This window comes from Dama dama, chromosome 18, assembly GCF_033118175.1.
Source record: "Dama dama isolate Ldn47 chromosome 18, ASM3311817v1, whole genome shotgun sequence".
Lineage (NCBI taxonomy): Eukaryota > Metazoa > Chordata > Mammalia > Artiodactyla > Cervidae > Dama > Dama dama.
Window position 1 is genome coordinate 60,538,620 of NC_083698.1, and position 17,912 is coordinate 60,556,531.

At 36.9% G+C, this 17,912-nt stretch overlaps 1 protein-coding gene across 7 annotated transcripts in view; it reads right to left on the reverse strand.

Annotated features, from left to right (window-relative positions):
* Positions 1-17,912, reverse strand: part of BBS9 (Bardet-Biedl syndrome 9) — a 438,091-nt gene that overhangs the window by 186,278 nt on the left and 233,901 nt on the right. The gene's annotated exons all lie outside the window — the stretch shown is intronic.

Sequence of the window (17,912 nt, forward strand, 5' to 3'; positions counted from 1 at the left end):
TGAGTTGCCATGCCCTTCTCCAGAGGACCTGCTCAACCCCAGGATCAAACCCAGGTCTCCCGCATTGCAGGCAGATTCTGTACTGACGGAGCCACCAGAGAAGTATGTATCTTTTTAGCTAAATAATATTCTGGACCCAGAAAAATTACTGGCAGAGACAGAGGCATGCCTTCAGAAGCTCCATGAAGAAAGGCAAACTGCCCTGGAGGCAGGACCATCAAATTCAACAAATATGTACTGAGCACCTACTATACGCCATACTAGAGTCTGTGCTGGGTAACGGGGCATAGTATTGAACAATGTTAGGTCTGGCTGTTAATTCTACTCTGAAGACAAACTAAAAACAGACAGAAAATTTACTTCAGCTGAAATGTACAGTAATCATCTGCTAGAATAAAAATTACAGGGAAGCATGGCTTTAAATTTATTCTAAATAAGATGGGTCACAGAAAAAAAAACACATTAGGATAATTGTTAGAAGAGAATATTGTTGAGCTATATAGCTCCTATTAATCTTAATATCTATTAAGATAATTTCATCATTTTCATAATATACTTTAATTAAAAGCTATGTATAATGCATCTGCTCATATTTCACTTGAGGCACCATTTTAACTTTTCAAATATTAAAGTGATCATCTTCAACAGCAAAAGACTAGACCAAGAGGCAATATTAGTCTATCTTTATAATTATCATCAATATAAATATATCATGCCCCTCATGGTTATATGATGTTGTTATGATTAGTTACTCAGACATGCCCACTCTTGAAACTCCATGGACTGTAGCCTGCCAAACTCTTCTGTCCATGGGATTTCTCAGGCAAGAATACTGGAGTGGGTTGCCATTTCCTTCTCCAGGGGATCTTCCCAACTCAGGGATCAAACCCAGGTCTCCTGAATTGCAGGTGGATTCTTTACCCTCTAAGTCACCAGGGAAGCCCAAAACTAGCAGAAATACACACATAGAGACAGAAGCATACTCAGTTGTGACCGATTCTTTGCAACGCTATGGACTGTAGCCTGCCAGGCTCCTCTGTGGGATTCTCCAGGCAAGAATACTGGAGTGGGTTACTATGCCCTCCTCCAGGGGATCTTCCCGACCCAGGGATCAAACTCACGTCTCCTGTGTCTTCTGCATTGCAGGCAGATTCCTTACCTGTTGAGCCACCAAGGAAGCCCTCATGATAATAAACATATCATAAACACTTTTATATACCTCTTTCAATTACAAAGAAACCTGTAAATAGTAGTTGCTCAGTAACTATTGATACAGTAATCCCTTAAACTGAATCTCTTAATCTCTGAATTTTAATGATCAAATAGGCTATACTTTCTAAGTTTTTAACTACTTACAAAGACTTTGACACAACACAGTAAACACTTATATATCGAATAATGCTTCTGAGAAGCAAGAATCACCACAAAACACATTTCCTAGGCTGAATCTAAAGGAGTTAACTTAAGCACACATTTTAAAAAAGCACACATGAAAAGCAATAAGAAATACACCACTTTGTGTTATTTCTTGAAATCTGATCAAAATCTAAGTTTAATTTTAAATGTATAGGGAAAAAGAATAAATTGGTTTACTTCAAGAAGATAGTTTCACTAAGTTGAAAACCTAGTTTCCACAGAACACAAGATTTCATGTCATTAGTGAACCTAACAATAAGATTTGTAGACAAGCAGCAGTGTTGAAACCTTGTCAAGAAATATTTTAAATATTAAAAAACTATGTCAACCCTGTTCTGTTCATGACTAAACTTGATGACTAAACTTGATACAATCAAGAAAAATTAGTTTCGGATGTGGGATACTTCAGGGATTTGAAGCAGTTTGTTAAATAGGAAGCTAAATCCAATTACTTTTCTGAAGATTTGGCATCTTCAACCAAAAACCAATATTCCAATTAACATTAGACAAATATCCAAGCTTATCCACATGTTCCAGGCATCCTTTCTGGCTAACAAGTAGGCTACATTTCTGTATTTAATTATTCCCTTATGTATACATAGGGCCTTCATTATACTAGAGGTATATAAAGCAGATTTTTTTTAAAAGGAAAAATTTAAATTCTTCTGTGGTCTGCTGATACATGTGCACAATCTAAATTTAACTTCTTATATAATTTTATCTTCTTTCCTACATTAAAAACATGCCAACACAAGTCTCTCTTAAAATATGTGATGTTTCAAACTACCTAAATGGTACTAATGTCAGAGGCAATCTCTAAATCACTTCACTCTACCCAAAAGTTACAAACAAAAAACAGTTTCATCACCAAATATAGCCTTTAGCTTGCCTGGAGTTTAAAAGCAATTCAGATATTCTAAGCCAGATAATTTATCTACATGGATCCATTAACTTCAAGAGAAATATTCTAAGCAAGGGTGGCTTCAAAAAGAAAAGATTTAATTCATTTTAAATCAGTAGAAGCTCTTCACAAGTGGAAGAAGAAATTCCCAAAAGTGAGAAACTTGGTTAGCACAGCATATATATCAATCACTCTAGAATGTTATAATTTAATCCATCTTGTGTCAATTAAATAAATGTCAAGTTTTATATTAACACTATGTTACTCAACATGGCATATTTTTATATGGCTAGGACTATTAGAACAACTGACATGTATTTATCCAGAAACATCACAGAACGTCATTCTAGAAATAGAGGTGCATCACATGGTGTCTAACTTTAGAAACTGCTTTCACTTTATTTTTGAAGGGTAAAAAGCTTTGTAACAAACTAAAAGAATGTATGTATGCATATAGAAACACAGGAAGGCATGTACAGTCAGTAAAATATCAGCTACCTAGCTGTCAATTCTCTAGTAATGTCATCCATCCAAAGCAGTAAGAATTATAAGGGGGTGGAGAAAGTATGCGGAGAACACACCTGAACTCCTAAAATGGATTCATAAATAAAGCTCATGCCCTAAAACAAATTCACATAAACCACTGACAAGAACTTTAGGCCCCTGTTTAGTACTCACTAGTCTTAACTATGTGTCAAACAAACAAACTTGGTGATCTGTTTGCTAAACCTCTAGAGTCAGTAAATTAGTTGTCAACAGGGCTATTACAAATCAGGAAAACAAAAAAACAGAAAATGGTACCTCAAAATCCAACAGAAAGCAAGTCAAATTATATGTATTTTAAAAGTAGACAAAAGAATTTTAAATAGCACTTTAATCTAGACTGTTCACTGGAGGAACAAACAGTACTTAATTAGAACTTAAGTGTTGGAGGACCACCAGTCTCGGTCCTCAGATCTGTTTTCTGCTCTATCTTCAGGGCTCAAACAACAAACAAGTGGTGTGTGCAACCAATACATCATGACCATGTTTTTGTGTGTGCAATGGGATGGGATATTCTAGCTGAAATATATATTCACTGAATATGGAAACAAGTAGAGACTACCTCTGGTTAATTTTTATCACTCCTCTCCTCACAGTTCTAACATATAGCTTTATACATAAGTAAACATCAGAAAGTTCCATAAGAGAAATCATATAGACCATGAGTAGTCGGCTCAAGGAGACTGCTGACTAAGAGAAATGAGAGAGGTGACTGACCAGGGTGAGATAGGATTTCATGCAAATAAGCTTGGAGCCATGAATTTCAAGTGACGGCACAGAGATTATGTTCTGATACTGATTTCCCAAAGGAAAGGAAAGACTGTAACCAGGGACTTGTGGGCAAAGGGGATAAACCAGTTGAGATGATTAGTACTGGAATTCACGCCAAAGGAACATGAAAATAAATTAAAGATTAATCCTCACAAAGTGAGAGGAAGCATTCCGGCTGTAGCTAGTGCAGACTGAAACTGAGCCCACTTAGACTATCTGCCTTTATTATTAACTAAAGAAGCCTCTCTTCTTTAGCATCTACAAGTCTATCTGGCAAACATTCATACAGTACTCGTCCTAGCATATCACTGTTTTGTGCACTGATAGGTAAGTTAAAAAACTATACCAGTCATCCAAGAGCTCATGGATCATCAGGAGAAAAGAAGCAAATACTTAAGTAATTATGGTGTCAGGCAGAAAAATATAAGTAGATGTTACATCAGAAGTTTAATCATAGTGTTCCTGAGGTTTAAAGGAAGGAGAGATCACAGATAACTGGAATTGGCAGGAAGAAATAAAGGAATGCTTTACAAAAAGAAGATATACTTTGTAGGAAGCTTCCAAGAAAGAAAATGGAACAAAAAAAAAAGGTAAGGTTCAAGTAATGAGAATAGCATAAGCACAGGCAAAATGGAAGAAATGTATAGGGAGAGTTTGACCAAAAGAGAATAGCCTAATAAGCAAATGAAAAAATGCCCAAATCATTAGTCATTACGAAGAATGCAAATTAAAATCATAATGAGATATCCACTGGAATGCCTATAGTTTAAAAAAAGAATAAAAAGTGTTGGTGACCATGTGGAACAACTTCAACCCTCATACACTGCTGGTAGGAATATAAAATGATACAACACAATCCTGAGGAAAACAGTTTGTGAATTTCATCAAAAGAAACATAAATTTACCATACCACCCTATAATTCCACTCCTAATAATCTACCCAAAAGAAAACATGTGTTCACATAAAGACATATACATGAATATTCACAGTAGCATTATTTATTTGTTGGTCAAACTGAAAACAATCCAAATACCTATCAACTGATAAAAAACAAAATGTGGTATATCCATATAATGGAATACTATTCAGCAATAAAAAGGAACAAGCTCCAACAACATACCAACATACTACTATATGGACGAACCTCAAAAGCAGATATTAAATTAAAAAAAATATCAAAAAGACTGTGTTATTCTGTTTATGTGAAATATCCAGAAAAGATCAACTTAAAGAGACAGTAATTTCTTGGCATTAAGGTTGAGAAAGGGGATTAAGAGTTAATGGGCACAAAGGATCTTTTGGGTATAGTGGTAATGTTCTAAAATTGGGTTGTGGTGAGGGAGAGCTGCACAACTGTATAAATTTACTAAAAATTATCAAATGGTATATATGACCAACCTAGACAGCATATTGAAAAGCAGAGACTTACTTTGTCAACAAAGGTCCATCTAGTCAAGGCTATGGTTTTTCCAGTAGTCATGTATGGATGTGAGAGTTGGACTGTAAAGAAAACTGAGTGCCGAAGAATTAATGCTTTGGAACTGTGGTGTTGGAGAAGACTCTTAAGAGTCCCTTGGACTGCAAGGAGATCCAACCAGTCCATCCTTAAGGAGATCAGTCATGGGTATTCATTGGAAGGACTGATGCTGAAGCTGAAACTCCAATACTTTGGCCACCTGATGCGAAGAGCTGACTCATTTGAAAAGACCCTGATGCTGGGACAGATTGAGGGCAGGAGGAGAAGGGGACAACAAAGGATGAGATGGTTGGATGGCATCATCGACTCAATGGACATGGGTATGGGTGAACTCCGGGAGTTGGTGATGGACAGGGAGGACTGGTGTGCTGCAGTTCATCGGGTCGCAAAGAGACGGACATGACTGAGCAACTGAACTGAACTGATGTACGATGTGTGAATTTTATATTATGCAAATTACACATCAATAGAGCTTTTGTTTAAGAGGTTACACTAGCTTGACTGGCATGTTGGTTTTGCAGAAGTCAGAGTTAAGACAGGAAGGCATTGAGTTCCACTCTTCAGAGACCTTTGAGTGTCAAAGCAAGAAGTCTCAACTTGATTGGATAGACAACAGTGATGCCCTAAAGGTCTTAGAATGAGATAGGACAAAAACAAAGAAAAACTACAGATAATTACATTTAGAAGATCAATCTTGTCTAATATGTCAGACAGGTAATCAACATATTAGACTATAAGTACCAGGACCTTGTGGTTTCCTTGAGCGTCCTTGAGTCCATGGCCTCAACTTAGTAAGAGCCAATTCTTTTACACAGCTTTACCTTGAATCACGAAAGTAAAATAAAAGACGAAGGGAGATGGCCCTGTGAAACTCTGTCACTTCCATGTGAAAAAAATTTCCAAGAATATGGCCTCTGAGCCCGTCTTTCTAACTGGAAAACCAATTGAACAAGAATATTAACTGCTGTCCAGAAGCTAGTCTTAGATGGGGATAAAGGGAGGCAGAGAACTAATAACTTGGGTGAGAAAGGTGGTTTGATTTTCCTGAAATCTATTATCCTGCTATAAGAGATTTGGAAATCATATAAAAGGAAATTTAAAAACAACAATATGAGTTGATCCATTAGGTAAAATAATGATGATAAATGCCTGCCGATTTTACTATACAACATTTTACTAATGATTCCCAGGTAAAGTGATAATAAATTTAAATCCATTTAAAGTCCAATGTTTAAAAGTCGTTTCTTTTAATTAGATGAAACTGCTTTTACCTATTATTACCTTGTTCCTAGACATACAGTTAGGTCTCTATCTTTTATATTTTGGCTGTGCTGGGTGTTCGTTGCTCCACAGGCTTTCCTCTAGTTGCGGCAAGCAGGGGCTACTCTGGAGTTGTGGTGAGCGGGCTTCTCATTGCAGTGGCTTCTCTTGTTGCAGAAACACAGGTTTCAGTAGTAGTGGCATGTGGGTTCTAGAGCACAGGCTCAATAGCTGTGGCACAAAGGCTTAGTTGCTCCATGGCATGTGTGAGCTTCCCAAATCAGGGACGGGACCTAAGTCTCCTGCGTTGGCAGGTGAACACTTTACCATTGAACCATTAGGGAAGCCCAGTCTCTTATCTTTTTAAAAATATAACACTTCAATTTATCCTTGGTTACTTTTCAGACTTTCAGAGCACTATTAGACCTCTAGTTATTAATATACAGAGAAACATATCAGAATGATTTAATTATTCCGTTGTTCATAGACACTCTTATAAAGGCCATACATCTTCTCCCTTATGCTAACCTCATAAAATAATCTCTCCAGGAAACTGTATTTGTTTTCCTTTATTTAAAGAGAAAGGCAAGGAAGAGAAGAAGGTGGAGAGAGAGGAGGGGTTATAAAGATTGTGATCATTGTCAATTCACAATTCAAACCATTCAGAACTCCATTTAGAGAAAACTAATACAAAAGGAATAATTGTGCTAGATGGGATTAAACAGGAAGACAGATAACATAAATGAAAGAAAACCTCATACAATTACAGATAATTGGAGGGCACTTATATATTTTTCTCTCATCACTGACACAAAAAGATAAGATTTTCATTTCCTTATAATGGAGCCATTAATTGTTTTATTGTAATATTAGAAACATCTTGCTTCTGAGTGTATGTCAAAGGACTAATTTTTTTTTTTTTTCAAAAGATCAAACAACAAATAGAATGAAATTTCAGCACAAGAGAGTACCCCTGGTAAGTTTTAGTTTAGAATGCAGATGAATATCACATTTCTGAATCTGGTGAGTTTGCCAAAATAAAACCATAATACTGAATTTATAATCTAGGGAGATGTTTAAACCAACACTAGCAATCAGAAAACTCCAATACTGATTGAACAAGATGAAGATAAAGAAGTATGCATTCAATTTATTTTTAAAAAATGCATATGCCCCAGGGAAGTAAAGCATACCAGACAGATATTATAAGTAGAATTTTTTTATACACTAATAGGTCTGTTCTCCCCTTGGTTTATGTACAATCCCCATTAATGTCAATTAGCATTATACACCTAAATCCAGGAAAGCGTAGCTCTAATTTATAATAATACTTTGCACTTACATATTTTGTTTGAAAACTAATTCAGTCTCAACAAGCCCTGTAACTTAGATCACTAGCATTAGCATCCACCAAACGACTGGCTAACAACCACATCCCAGTCTAAGGGCTGGCACTAGATGACCTAAAAGGGTCCCGTTTGTTTCTGAAATTTTGTATTTATAGAAACTTAAAGATTCTAAATCCCTTGTCTTAATCATTATACAGCACAATAAATATTTACTGAGAATTTTACTAGAAGATAAGCCCCAAGCTGGATGCTGCTCAAAAAGGTCCTAAGGAAGTCCAAAGATGAAAGTGAAGAAGCCAAGGCTTAGAGAGGTTGTGACACACCCAAAGTCAAAGAGTCAGAGAGAGCTGGAACTGGGACCCAAATCTGTTAACACAAAGTTTGATGGTTTTTTTAAAAACAATATCTGAAGTCACGGTTTATGTAAGCAAAGGTTTCTGCTAGTTCCTGGCAGTCTTAGTGTTTCCCACTACCTACTATTCACATCATGTGAGTAAAAATCAGTGGTCAACGACAGTCTTATCCAGAACAAGAACTCAGAGGGACTAAAAGAGGAAAAAAATCAAGAAAAGAAACATTATAAGAAACAATATAAAATTGAGTTGACAATTATCTGTAGCTAGAACTGCAATGTTCACTAAGGTAGTCATTAGCCCCGTGTGGATATTCAGCACTTTAAATGTGGCTGCAAGGGTAAAATAAACCATGTTTTAAAGACTTAGTGTGAAAAAATATTAAATGTCATTAATAATTTTTGTTTATGTTGAAATTATAATATTTTAGATTGTTGTTGTTTGTTGTTCAGCCACTCAGTCATGTCCGATTCTTTATGAGTCGGACTGCATGAACTGCAGCACAGCAGGCTTCCCTGTCCTTCACCATCTCCCAGAGCTTGCTCAAACTCATACTTTAGGTACATAGGGTTAAATAAAACACATTATCAAAATTAAGTTTACTTGTTTCATTTTGCTTTTTTAACATAGCTACTGGTGGTGGTGTTCAGTTGCTCAGTCATGTCTGACTCTTTGCGACCCCATAGACTGCAGCACACCAGGCTTCCTTGCCCTTCACTATCTCCTGGAGTTTGCTCAAACTCATATCCATTGAGTCGGTGATGCCATCCAACCATCTCATCCTCTGTTGCCCCTTTCTTCTCCTGCCCTCAATCTTTCCCAGCACCAAGGTCTTTTCCACTCAGGTAACTAAAGTTTTGGAGCTTCAGCTTCAGCATCGGTCCTTCCAATGAAAATAACCACACACATATACTGAATACATCAGTGATGTACTTAAAAGAAACACACTTTGGAGATTATATTCCAGATTGCACTCTGACCCGGATGAAGAAAAATTGGCATCATTTTTGAAAGAGCTCTGTAAGCTTCTCCAGTTTAGCTGAGGAACTGGTGAGGTTATAGTCAGAGCAAGATAATGCCCATCCTTACTCATATATTCACTCAAGCATACCATCCAGTTATCCAATTGTTTTTTTTTAAGTGAATACAAATAAACTAACTCATATATGTCATGATAACTCAAAAGTTCTACACATGAGGAGACTAGAAAAATAAACTTATAAGGTATATACAGGAGAGAGAAAATACTTTCCTCAGAAAACCAATGAAGACCAGGAGTTTCACACATCTAATTTTTCAAAAAGTTATTATTTTATGAATTGAGGTAAAACAAAATATAAAATTTACCATCTTAAGTATTTTAAGTGTACAGTTCAGTAGTATTAAGAACATTCACATATGGTGAAAAAAAATTTGTGCTTATCAAATTATGACTATAATAATATTTTAAATATTTTAAATGTTATTTAAGAATTTAAAGTCATATATAACAAATGTATATCATTTTCAATTTTTTAACCTCCTTCCAAATCTTTCAATACTCATCAATCATAGCTACATCTATTTGTAAGTTATTACGTATTACTCTTCCCAGGTGGCTCAGTGGTAAAAAAAAAAAATCCACCTGCCAATACAAGAGCCACAGGAGATTCAGATTCAATCCCTGGGTCAGGAAGATCCCCTGGAGAAGGAAATGGCAACCCACTCCAGTATTCTTGCCTGGAGAATCTCATGGGCAGAGGAGCCTGGCGGGCTATATAGTCCATGAGGTCACAAAGAGTCAGACATGACTGAGCAGCAGCAGCATACAGCAGCATACACTAGTCTGCTTTTTACAATTTTTTAAAATTTTCACATTATTCCAGTTCTTAAAATAATGAGACAAAATAATGATAAGAAACGACACATCAAATGAGAGTACTACAATTATCTGATCATTTTCCAACTGTAGAAAGCTGATTTATCATTTCTGACAAAAATGATTAATACCACAAATGAACAACTTGATGAATGTCTTTTTTCTTCACAAACTACCTTCTTAAACATTCAAGGATAGAATTATGAAGTGAAAATATGCAAACTCCATCTTTTTTACTAACATCTCATCCTTTTTATTTTTTTTCAAACTTACCTCTCCCAATCATCCCCAAATATATGATTACATGTTTCTCTGCTCCCTTTATCATCTGTATATTCTATCTCCTTGGGAAGAGAAAGAACTTCTTAGCTTCTAAATAGTTATAAGGAAAAAATGCAGCCACATCATCAAATCCCTGATACTTCCTTCTCAGTCTATCAATTTACTTGCCAATGCAAAGAGGCAAATAGGCCTCTGAATGGTTTCATCACATATTCCTTTGTGTTATCAGCCAAAACCATGCTCATTTAAAATCACGGATCAAAGTGCTCTTAGATTTTTGCATAACTTTAAATGATTTTTATATATCAATACTACACAAATAAACAGAATGGAAGGAAGTTTTAAGCACAGAAAAAGTAACAAATAGCAAATTAGAAACCACAGGATCTCTGTTTAAAATTGTGCCTAATACAGCCTCCGTTTTGCAGAATAGAAAAATCAGCCAAGTACCTTTCTAGAACATTAATGGCTATCAGTCATTACATTACATATATGTCATCTGACACAATTAAACTTTTAGATTAGTAGTAAACACTTTTCCTCTGTTACAACAGAGGGTTAGTATTCAAGTGGAGAAAAAAAAAAAATCTTAGTACAGATAAAAGCATTAAAACACAAGCCAAACCATAGGGTAAGTCTAAATTTCCCCTATTTCAATTCAACCATTCAGTCCTGCTTTGACAAACAAATACACGTGAAAATTTTACAACATCAAAGAGAACTTATTTTCCAAAGCTCTTCTGCCAAATGCAATAAGCACTAGTATTTGATGGCAAAGAAACTGAACTTCAGCATTAGTTACATTAACAAACTCGCCTCTTCCTCTGATAACACAAGTTTCAGATGTAATACATACTTTGGGGAACTCTCCAGAAGATTTTGTGACTTTCTGATAGGTACATATAAAATGAATATTGAATGATCATGAATATATACATATACACACCATGAATATGTACAAATATGCACAAATCTCCTTTTTCGTCAGCCTGACTGTAGATTTGCTAAGGAAAACCTATGAGGTCTATGTCTTACCTGGAAATAATTGAAGGAAAAGTGCCACATGACATACTCATAAAACACGGACTTTGGAATAGATGATTTAATATCTTTGCAACACTGAGCAAGTGGTTTAACCCTGCTTTAAGTCTCAAGTTCTTCAACCATAAAATGGAAATAAGAATGCCACCCACATAAGATGATTATGTTACGTGAAATAATAAATGAAATGTACCTTAGACTCAATAGATCCTCAATAAACACGAATTTCCCATCTTTCCCATACTTTCTTAGGTCCTCCAAAAATATATTCAGGTGATTGACAAAGCAGTATTATAATTATCCAAATGAGGAAATACAGGTTTCTGACTGCTAAAAAAAAAAGAAACTCTTGGCTTAGTTACTTCCTTTCAACATTATGCCTCTAAAGATAAAAGTAAAGGTGAAAGTTCTTTAACAAAGTAAGACTTTTCTTCCAAAATTCTAGAAAAGGTATAGAAATTGTGGTGAGCAACTGGAACAGCCTCATTCATTGGAAACCAGATCCTTCCCATGTAAGAATCACAAGATGCTTTTCCAGAGTAGATGTGCTATTCCTCTCTCCTTGCCTCAGCAGTAGGATGACCTCAGTAAAAAGGGGATGGTAGATGCCCCAGTGAAGTCTGATGTGATGGTAGGTAGATACCATACAGGAAAAGCATGCTACTAAAATTATAATGTGGTGATGTGGTTTGGGGGTTCCTGTTCAATCAAAGATACAAGATATAAGAAATAACTTGCAGTTGAAAACGGGAGAAAAGTTGTTGGCTGAACTCTTTGTACATCAAAATTCATAACTATTCATGGTGCATCTTGAAGCCCATGACCCACAGGCTGCCACCCACAACATGTTTGTTGCTGCTGCTGCTGCTAAGTCACTTCAGCCGTGTCCGACTCTGTGCAACCCCATAGACGGCAGCCCACCAGGCTCTGCCGTCCCTGGGATTCTCCAGGCAAGAACATTGGAGTCAGTTGCCATTCCCTTCACCAATGCATGAAACTGAAAAGTGAAAGTGAAGTCAGTCGCTCTTAGCGATCCCATGGACTGCAGCCTACCAGGCTCCTCCGTCCATGGGATTTTCCAGGCAAGAGTACTGGAGTAGGGTGCCATTGCCTTCTCTGCACAACATGCTTAGAGACAACTAATTGCAACATGATAACCTTAAATGAGATAACCCTTGTCACTTCACTGTCAGTTAACCAAGATGCCAGTCCCAGAAAGCCTTTGAGCTATTCAGAGGAGCCCACTATATCCCTTCCTGTTCATCTTTAAGGAAACTTACAAGTGGTTTTGGGGTAGTGGTAATAAAAACAGTATGTCTTTGAATTATACTCTACATCTGAACTCCCAATTGTCTTGTTCTCGTTAGAAATTCCAACAGGGCAACAACAACCTACATTATTTGAGGGACCCAGAGCAAAATGAAAATATGGGGCCTCATGTTCAAAAAGTCTTCAGAATTTCAAGATGGCTACCACAGAGCATTCAACCAAACACAGGGTTCTGTGACTGCATAGATCACACACACATAAAGCCCACCCTGGACAGGACTACGGCAGTGACTTAGAGGAGACTAAATAACAGATTCCATCCCCAAGACAGCTGACCATAACTTAGCACATAGGCAAGTATTTGGGCAGTCTCACTAGCCTGAAAATAGCACAGATGTTCTATTTTCTTAAATCTAATGAATTGCAGGAGAAATTATCTTTAGAATCCACAGACCACACTGATTATGAATTAATGAAATTTTAATTAAAAAAATAGGTTTCAGGGTAAAAAATATAGAAAAACCTAAGTTCAAGGGATAGGAAAGTTGCAAAAATTAGCTTTTAAAACATTTTGCTAATTTGTGCTGTGCTTAGTCACTCAGTCATGTCTGACTCTGTGCGACCCCCTGGACTGCAGCCCACCGGCTCCTCTGTCTATGCAGATTCTCTAGGCAAGAATACTGGAGTGGGTTGCCATGACCTCCTCCAGGGGATCTTCCTGACCCAGGGACTGAATCCAGGTCTCCCACATTGCAGGTGGATTCTTTACCCTCTGAGCCACCATTACTATATGCTAATTTAGGGTAGATTGTGAAAATGCCCACAGTCCTTTACTCCTTCAATAAAGAAGAAGAGTTTATTTTCCCAGCCCTTTGAACTGGGTTGGTCAAAACCAATGGGGAATTAGAGACATAGCACAGGCAGAGACTTGAAGAGTATTTGTATATTGGGACCTGCAGCCACAAAAGGAACAGGCCAGCCCGCCACACATGTGGCACAATCACTCCATCTAACTGTGAGCCAAATGCCAAATGTGGAAGTACATCTAGTCTCCAGCTAACTAACTAGCTAACCAGAGACACATGAGTGAATTCAAACAAGAACAGCTAACCATGGCCCAGGTCAGCAGAACTGCTCAGCTGATTTGAAGACTCATGAGCAATAATGAATTGTTGTTGTTTGAAACCACTAAGGTTTGGAGTAGTTCACTATACAGTAAAATTGTTAAATGTTACAAATAGTATTTCAGCTCAGTAAGAAAAAAAAATGGATTATACAATAAGCAGGGGCTCAGACAACTAGCTCACCATTTTTGATGAGAAGATCAGATTCCCTCTAAATTGCATAATACATTCCAGATGGATTAAAAAAAGTATATATAAAGAATGATAGCATAAAAATGTTAAAATAAATTCTTAGTCGATATTTATGTACTCTTGACATGGGAAGACTTTCCGAGATACTGATGTCTAAGGGAAAAAGAGTAATAGATTTTACTATGCAAAGATTTTGTAAATTTTACTTGTCTAAAGAATAAAAGGCAAATGACAAATTGGTAAAATTTTACATATGAAGAGAGATTACATTCCTTACATACGCAAAGTATTTTTTATGCATGACAAAAGTATGCTAAAAGCTTGCTAGCTTAATATATACAAAATAACAAAAAGCTGCACTACTTGATAAACTATTGACCAAAAGGTTTTACCCATGTAAATCACAATAGAAGACAGGTAAATGGTCGGTTAACATTTTTAAATGTTCAACCTTACTGGCAAGCAAAGAAAGATTAAAATAACAGTAAAATTATTTTACCAGGTGAAGAATTCTAACTATCAAAAACAATAATACCTAGAAAACAGACATTATTTTATAAACTGCTGGCAGAATTATAATTTAGTACATTTTTGCTAAATAATATGTATGTGCGTGTATGTGTGTGTGTGTGTGATGTGTGTGTGTTTGTGAGTGAGAAATATTTTTTGACTGAGAAATTTTCCTTCTAAGAATACATCCAGATAAAACAATCTGGGATGTGGGGAAGACAGTCACTTGACCTCATGATCCTACATGCCAGGGCATTAGAAGACTAGAGACTGTCTTCAGTTCACTAGCTTCACTGTGTAAGCCAGTAGGACCAAGAGTTTCTTCAGGTGGCACTAAGGTAAAGAACCTACCTGCCAATGCAGGAGACCTAAGAGATGTGGGTTTGAATCCTGGGTCAGGAAGACCCCCTGGAGGAAGAAGTGGCAAACCACTTCAGTACTCTTGCCTGGAGAATCCCACGGACAGAGGAACCTTGGCAAGCTACAGCCCATAGGGTTGCAAAGCGTCAGGCACGACTGCAGTGACTTGAGCATGCACACCCAAGAGCTTCTGCTCAGCACCAGGGCAGAGAAGCCTATGCCTGCCCATCCTGGCCTTCCCCACTCTGCTCCTGGCAAACTGACATCTGGCTCCTAAATAACAACAGCTACCATTACTGAATGAAGAGACAGTAAGCCAAACTTTGACCTCAGAACCTGTACAACTGTACCATCACTGACTCTATTACATGAATAAATATATTAATACCATATCAAGTATTTCACACTACAGCCAACTCAGCACTGTACAATCATTCACTTATGAAGGGATTTGGGCTTCACCCTCAGTTTGTCTTAAAAACTTTATTGGAATTCATAGCAGCTCCTGGACACCTAGCACCCTTAAGACCTAAGCAGAAGAAAATAAACCCCAGAACTTAGAATGTAGAAAAGACAAAGGAAGTCTTGCTATATAGAAAATATGGAAAGCATTAAATCAAGTATCTTCATCAAACCCCTTTAAAGATCCCTCTGCCATTTTGTCCACAAAATGATACAGCACCATAAAAGACAAGATTCTTCAGCTCCAAGTGCAGATGTGGCAGGAAGCCTAAGAATGAGATAGATCATCAAAGATATATGAAGAAGAGGGAAGAGGGGGAAAAAAAGAAAGAAAACGAAGACCAAACCAAAACAAAAAGTATACCTGAGAGAGAAAAAAAAGTCTGGAACAGAAACAGCGTTAGTGCTTACTGAGTCACGTAACTGCTTCAGCACAGAAGAAATTTGCAATCTGTATTTGTAGAACAATTTACCAAGCATTTCTACATCCACTATGGAATAGAATCTTTGTAATAAGACAGTGAGTATGTGTTCCATTTTATGGAAAGAAACTGAATTTCTGGGAAGGTAAGGAAATTGCCAAAAGCCACATAGCAAATAAGTGACAGAACTGGGGTCTTTGGTCTTGAAGCCCCATTTTCTTTCCAAAAATCTACGATTGCTGCAGACTGTCCCTCCAATTGAGCTTCCCTGGTGGCTCACACAGTACGAACAACCATGAAAATTTCAAGAAGCAAATATATTACCAACACATTTAGTGATGTTCACATAGCAAGCTATTTTTCTTCTCTTTGTCGTTGCTGTTGCTGTTCTTGTTTAGTCACTAAGTCATGTTTGACTCTTTGTGACCCTATGGACTGTAGCCCGCCAGGCTCCTCTGTCTATGGGATTTCCCAGGCAAGAATACTGGAGTGGGATGCCATTTCCTGCTCCATGGTTCTTCCCTTTAGAAAAGCTAACTATGAAAACAAAATCTGATTCATTCTTTCAAAAACAGCAGAATGTGGAAGAGGAGCACAGTGTCGGGGAAGGGGTTTTGTCAATGAAATGCAACTTGAATAAGTCTTGTGCGATGGAGCTGCTCGGTGTCTTAAATACACAAGATGGTGGATACACACACCTGCATAAAAGTGTATAGAACTTAATACACCCACAAATAAGTACAGGTAAAATTGTGGAAATTTGAATAAAAATCTACAGATTTTATCAATGTCAATAATCTGATTGTGATATTATACTATAGTTTTACAAAATGATACCACTAGAAAAAAGTGGGTAAATGATACATGAAATTTAGCTATATTTTTTATGGTTTCTTTTTAAACTATTTATTTACTGACTGTGCTGGGTCTTCGGTGCTGCTTGCAGATTATCTCTAATTGCTGCCAGCAGGAGCTAGTCTTTGTTGTGGTGCGCAGGCTTCGCGTTGCAGTGGTTTCTCTTATTGGGGAGCATGGACTCTAGAGCAGGCAGGCTTCAGTAATTGCAGCAATCAGGCTCAGTGGTTGTGGCTCACGGGCTTAGCTGCTCTGAGGCATGTGGGATCTTCCCGGATCAGGGATTGAACCTGTGTCCCCTGCACTGACAGGCAGATTCTTATCCACTAGTGAATTCCCTAGCTGTACTTTTTATTATAACTGCATGGGAATATACAACTATCTCGATAAAAAATTCAATAAAAAAAAATCAACAGAGTATTCGTATCATCAACACTGATTTTGAAACAGATAATTGATATTGTACAGAAATGTAAAAAGACATAATGTAGTTAATCAAAGCTGACTTCTTTATAGTAAAACTGGAAGAGGTCTTATCCATGAAATTTCAATTTTAAAAATTATTTCAAGCCTGAGATGATAATTTTGAATAGTTTCTAAAGATGTAATACCTTAAGAGTAAGACTCAGATAACCCTAGTTATGCAAATGATAAACCATTGGTAGAAGAAAGACTCAAAGAGGAAGAAAAAAAGTCTTTGAGCTAGAACAAAGGGCTATTTAAGAATTCCATCTCATGGCCAACTGGCACATGAAAAGATGCTCAACATTGCTAATTATTAGAGAAATGCAAATCAAAACTACAATAAGGCACCATCTCACACCATCAGAATGGCCATACTAAAGAAGTCTACAAACAACAATTGCTATAGAGGGTGTAAAGAAAAAGGAACCCTCCTACCCTGTTGGTGGTAATGTAAGTTGGTGCAAGCCACCATGGAAAACAGTAAGGAGGTTTCTCAAAAACAAAAAATAGAGTTCCCATGTGATCCAGCAATCCTATTCCTAGGCATATATCCAGACAAAACTATAATTCAAAAAGATACGCATACCCCTATGTTCACAGCACAATTCACAACAGCCAAGACACGAAAACAATCTAAATGGTCAAAGACAGATGAATAAAGATATGATACAAATATACAATGGACTACTACTCAGCCATAAAAAAGAATGAAATAATGTTATACAGCAACATGGATGGACCTAGAGATGATCATACTAAAACAAAAGAGAAAGATAAATATCATGTAATATCACTTATATGTGGAATCTAAAATATGACACAAGTGAATTTATCTACAAAATAGACTCACAGACATACAGAACAGACTTGTGATTGACAGGGGGGAGGATAATTGGGGAAGGAAGGGATTGGGAGTTTGAGATTAGCAGACACAAACTATTGTAAATAGAATGGATAAACAACAAGGTCCTACTATTCAGCACAGGGAAGTACCCTGTGAT